We start from the raw sequence: 6,066 nt of genomic DNA, 5'->3' as shown, positions 1-6,066 counted from the left end.
GTATACATAGTCATTGAAAACTGGTCACTTTAATAATGTTTACATATTGTTTTACACACTTTATATGTATATACTGTATTCTAGTCAAGCCTGATCCTATAGAACTATTGCTGTACACACCTTTTCTATTCATTTACTGTCCATACTGTCTATACATATCATTATATATATATGTGCAACTTTGGTTTTAGAAGTGGGTGGGACATTATTATATATTTTTTATTATCCAGTCAGATTGTCACGCTCGCTATCCTCAAACTCCCTGTCATAAATCAACCAAGGCGCAGCGTGCATGTAGTTCCACATCTTTTAATCGGAGAGAAAAACTTAACCCACAAAACAAACAGGTGAGCAGCAAAGAACGTGACGCAACCGAGGTGCACACAAACACACACGGAAAATTAATAATTACCCACACATTAGGTGGGAAAAAAGGCTACCTAAGTATGATTCTCAATCAGAGACAACGATAGACAGCTGTCCCTGATTGAGAACCACACCCGGCCAAAACATAGAAATACAGAAACCTAGAAAACATCACCCCACATCACACCCTGACCCAACCAAATAGAGAAATAAAACGTCTCTCTAAGGTCAGGGCGTGACACAGATAAACACTCCAAACAGCCTACCTGACTGCTCGGAGGCATCTGCATGGTCCTGGTCTGACTTGTTTTGTATCACATTCCAATGATAAAACTGGGAGGGGGACAAAAATGCAATGGACATGTCCACCCAGTCCTCAGTGAAAGTTGCGCCCCTGTATATATATATATATACACAGTACCAGTCAAAAGTTTGGACACACCTACTCATTCAAGGGTTTTTCTTTATTTTTACTATTTTCTACATTGTAGAATAATAATGAAGACATCAAAACTATGAAATAACACATATGGAATCATATAGTAACCAAAACGGTGTAAAAACAAATCAAAATATATGTTATATTTGAGATTCTTTAAAGTAGCCACCCTTTGCCTTGATGACAGCTTTGCACACTCTTGGCATTCTCTCAACCAGCTTCATGAGGTAGTCACCTGGAATGCTTTTCAAGTTACAGGTGTGCCTTGTTAAAAGTTAATTTGTGGAATTTATTTTCTTCTTAATGTGTTTGAGCCAATCAGTTGTGTTGTGACAAGGTAGGGGTGGTATACAGAAGATAGCCCTATTTGGTAAAAGACCAAGTCCACATTATGGCAAGAACAGCTCAAATAAGCTAAGAGAAACGACAGTCCATCATTACTTTAAGACATGAAGGTCAGTCAATATGGAACATTTCAAGAAGTTTGAAAGTTTCTTCAGGTGCAGTTTCAAAAACCATAAAGCGCTATAATGCAACTGGCTCTCATGAGGACCGCCACAGGAAAGGAAGACCCAGAGTTACCTCTGCTGCAGAGGATATGTTCATTAGAGTTAACTGCACCTCAGATTGCAGACCAAATAAATGCTTCACAGAGTTCAAGTAACAGACACATCTCAACATCAACTGTTCAGAGGAGACTGCGTGAATCAGGCCTTCATGGTAGAATTGCTGCAAAGAAACCACTACTAAAGTACACCAATAAGAATAAGAGACTTGCTTGGGCCAAGAAACACAAACAATGGACATTAGACCGGTGGAAATCTGTCCTCTGGTCTGATGAGTCCAAATTTGAGATTTTTGGTTCCAACCGCCGTGTCTTTGTGAGACGCAGAGTAGGTGAACGGATGATCTCCGCATGTGTGGTTCCCACTGGGAAGCATGGAGGAGGAGGTGTGATGGGGTGGGGGTGCTTTGCTGGTGACACTGTCTGTGATTTATTTTCAAGGCACAAGTAACCAGCATGGCTATCACAGCATTCTGCAGTGATACGCTATCCCATCTGTTTTGTGCTTAGTGCGACCATCATTTGTTTTTCAACAGGACAATGACCCAGAACACATCTCCAGGCTGGATAAGGGCTATTTAACCAAGGAGAGTGATGGTGCTGCATCAGATGACCTGGCCTACACAATCACCCGAACTCAACCCAATTGAGATGGTTTGGGATGAGTTGCACCGCAGAGTGAAGGAAAAGCAGCCAACAAGTGCTCAGCATATGTGAGAACTCCTTCAAGTCTGTTGGAAAAGCATTCCTCATGAAGCTGGTTGAGAGAATGCCAAGAGTGTGCAAAGCTGTCATCAAGGCAAAGAGTGGCTACTTTTAAGAAACTAAAACACTTTCTTGGTTACTACATAATTCCATATGTGTTATTTCATAGTTTTAATGTCTTCACTATTATTCTACAATGTAGAAAATAGTAAAAATAAAGAAAAACCCTTGAATGAGTAGGTGTGTCCAAACTTTTGACTGGTACTGTATATATACTGTATATTCCGGACTCTGACATTGCTCATTCTGATATTTTTATTTTTTTATTTTTAGATTGTTGGATTGTGTGTGTGTGTTGTCTTGTGTTGCTAGGTATTACTACACTGTTGGAGCTAGAAACACAAGCTTTTCGCTACACCTGCGATAACATTTGCAAATCTGTGTACGCTCAACTTTGATTTGATTTCTATGGTGCAGACCAGAGTTATGTTGTTTATCTTGCTGGAGTCCTACAGCACGTAGCGTGACACAAAGTCAAGGGTTCTCTTTAGATTTTAGTGCATGGCCCAATGACGTGTCAGCTTATTCCTTGTTGTTTTGATCTAGACTGACTCTGGTTGATTTTAGTTTTAGGATTATGTTATGTGAGTTGTCCCGGAGATCTCCAGAACAAGTCCTCCTGAGTTGACTCAGATCCTGTCATATAGATTTAGGAATCTCCCATGATGTAGCTGCAATACTCTGTGATTGAAGACGTTTTTTTTTAAATCCTGGAAAATCTTGGCATTGAACCCACTGAACCAGACTGCACTGAATTTTACTCTTATCCTGCCCCCAAGTGGTTGTAAAAGGGCACAACCTGTGAATCAGCTGCTAACAGCAGTGAACAGGCACTACTGTTACAACAAGTAGCTTTGTCTCTATCTGCTGGATACAATGCTTCACTGCATTTTCCACCGACATCTGATGAGCGAATGGAAGGGAGTGACCCATTGACTCTGTGTATGTTATAGGGAGTGGCCCATTGACTCTGTGTATGTTATAGGGAGTGGCCCATTGACTCTGTGTATGTTATAGGGAGTGGCCCATTGACTCTGTGTATGTTATAGGGAGTGGCCCATTGACTCTGTGTATGTTATAGGGAGAGGCCCATTGACTCTATGTATGTTATAGGGAGAGGCCCATTGACTCTATGTATGGTATAGGGAGGAACCTGATGCTGTCAGGTGTCAAGTCAGAATTTTTGTGCCACACCCATCAGAAAATTGGGAACATATAGTTCTATTTTCTATAGCATTTCTCGTCTGAATTAGCCTGTTTACACATTCCCTTGCTGTTGTTATGGAAATGCCAATCTCTCTACTCATCATTTAAATGATGCTAAGAGGAGATTTAGATTGATGTGGTTTTAGTACATCACCGGTGCCAAGCTTCCTGCCATCCAGGACCTCTATACCAGGCGGTGCCAGAGGAAGGCCCTAAAAATTGTCAAAGACTCCAGCCACCCTAGTCATAGACTTTTCTCTCTGCTACCGCACGGCAAGCGGTACCAGAGCGCCAAGTCTAGGTCCAAGAGGCTTCTAGACAGAGGCTTCTAAGACTCCTGAACATCTAATCAAATGGCTACCCTGACTATTTGCATTGCCCCCCCACGCTGCTGCTACTCTCTGTCATTATCTATGCATAGCCACTTTAATAACCCTACCTGCATGTATCAGTATCCCTTCTTTCTTTTCTCTCCAAAACTCTTGAACGTGCCGTCCTTGGCCAGCTCTCCTGCTATCTCTCTCAGAATGACCTTCTTGATCCAAATCAGTCAGGTTTCAAGACTAGTCATTCAACTGAGACTGCTCTTCTCTGTGTCACGGAGGCGCTCCGCACTGCTAAAGCTAACTCTCTCTCCTCTGCTCTCATCCTTCTAGACCTATCGGCTGCCTTTGATACTGTGAACCATCAGATCCTCCTCTCCACCCTCTCCGAGCTGGGCATCTCCGGCGCGGCCCACGCTTGGATTGCGTCCTACCTGACAGGTCGCTCCTACCAGGTGGCGTGGCGAGAATCTGTCTCCGCACCACGTGCTCTCACCACTGGTGTCCCCCAGGGCTCTGTTCTAGGCCCTCTCCTATTCTCGCTATACACCAAGTCACTTGGCTCTGTCATATCCTCACATGGTCTCTCCTATCATTGCTATGCAGACGACACACAATTAATCTTCTCCTTTCCCCCCTCTGATAACCAGGTGGTGAATCGCATCTCTGCATGTCTGGCAGACATATCAGTGTGGATGACGGATCACCACCTCAAGCTGAACCTCGGCAAGACGGAGCTGCTCTTCCTCCCGGGGAAGGACTGCCCGTTCCATGATCTCGCCATCACGGTTGACAACTCCATTGTGTCCTCCTCCCAGAGTGCTAAGAACCTTGGCGTGATCCTGGACAACACCCTGTCGTTCTCAACTAACATCAAGGCGGTGACCCGTTCCTGTAGGTTCATGCTCTACAACATTCGCAGAGTACGACCCTGCCTCACGCAGGAAGCGGCGCAGGTCCTAATCCAGGCACTTGTCATCTCCCGTCTGGATTACTGCAACTCGCTGTTGGCTGGGCTCCCTGCCTGTGCCATTAAACCCCTACAACTCATCCAGAACGCCGCAGCCCGTCTGGTGTTCAACTTTCCCAAGTTCTCTCACGTCACCCCGCTCCTCCGCTCTCTCCACTGGCTTCCAGTTGAAGCTCGCATCCGCTACAAGACCATGGTGCTTGCCTACGGAGCTGTGAGGGGAACGGCACCTCCGTACCTTCAGGCTCTGATCAGGCCCTACACCCAAACAAGGGCACTGCGTTCATCCACCTCTGGCCTGCTCGCCTCCCTACCTCTGAGGAAGTACAGTTCCCGCTCAGCCCAGTCAAAACTGTTCGCTGCTCTGGCACCCCAATGGTGGAACAAACTCCCTCACGACGCCAGGTCAGCGGAGTCAATCACCACCTTCCGGAGACACCTGAAACCCCACCTCTTTAAGGAATACCTAGGATAGGATAAAGTAATCCTTCTAACCCCCCCCCCCCTTAAAAGAGTTAGATGCACTATTGTAAAGTGGTTGTTCCACTGGATATCATAAGGTGAATGCACCAATTTGTAAGTCGCTCTGGATAAGAGCGTCTGCTAAATGACTTAAATGTAATGTAATGTAAATGCATGTACATAATTACCTCAATTACCTCGACACCGGTGCCCCCGCACATTGACACATTGACTCTGTACCGGTACCACCTGTATATAGCTATTGTTATTTACTGCTGCTCTTTAATTATTTGTCTTACTTTTTTAGCGATGCTCTTAAAAGTGCATTGTTGGTTAAGGGCTTGTAAGGAAGCATTTCACTGTAAGGTGAATACCTGTTGTATTCGGAGCATGTGACAAATCCGATTGGATTTGATTTTACAGTAGGCTATATTGTCTTGACCCTTAAAAAAACTAAATGGGGCCAAACTGCTCTCTGTGCTATGGTCACATTTTGACCAGGGTTACATTTAGCCAGGGTTACATTTTGACCAGGGTTACATTTAGCCAGGGTTACATTTAGCCAGGGTCACATTTTGACCAGGGTTACATTTAGCCAGGGTTACATTTAGCCAGGGTCACATTTTGACCAGGGTTACATTTAGCCAGGGTCACATTTTGACCAGGGTTACATTTAGCCAGGGTTACATTTAGCCAGGGTCACATTTTGACCAGGGTTACATTTTGACCAGGGTTACATTTAGCCAGGGTTACATCTAGCCAGGGTTACATTTTGACCAGGGTTACATTTTGCCAGCAAAACCCCAAGGTAATCATTGATTTTCTTCTCTATGGGAGTGACAGAGTGTTGCGTGCCGTGTCAATTTGCCATTTCAACCAGGCTTACCAGACTCTCAAAAACAAATTGACACATTAAAAACATAACCAGGTATACTAGTGTACTAGTATACACTCTTAGAAACAAACTGCT

This window comes from Salvelinus namaycush, chromosome 38 (assembly GCF_016432855.1).
Source record: "Salvelinus namaycush isolate Seneca chromosome 38, SaNama_1.0, whole genome shotgun sequence".
NCBI lineage: Eukaryota > Metazoa > Chordata > Actinopteri > Salmoniformes > Salmonidae > Salvelinus > Salvelinus namaycush.
This window is presented reverse-complemented; position numbering follows the sequence as displayed.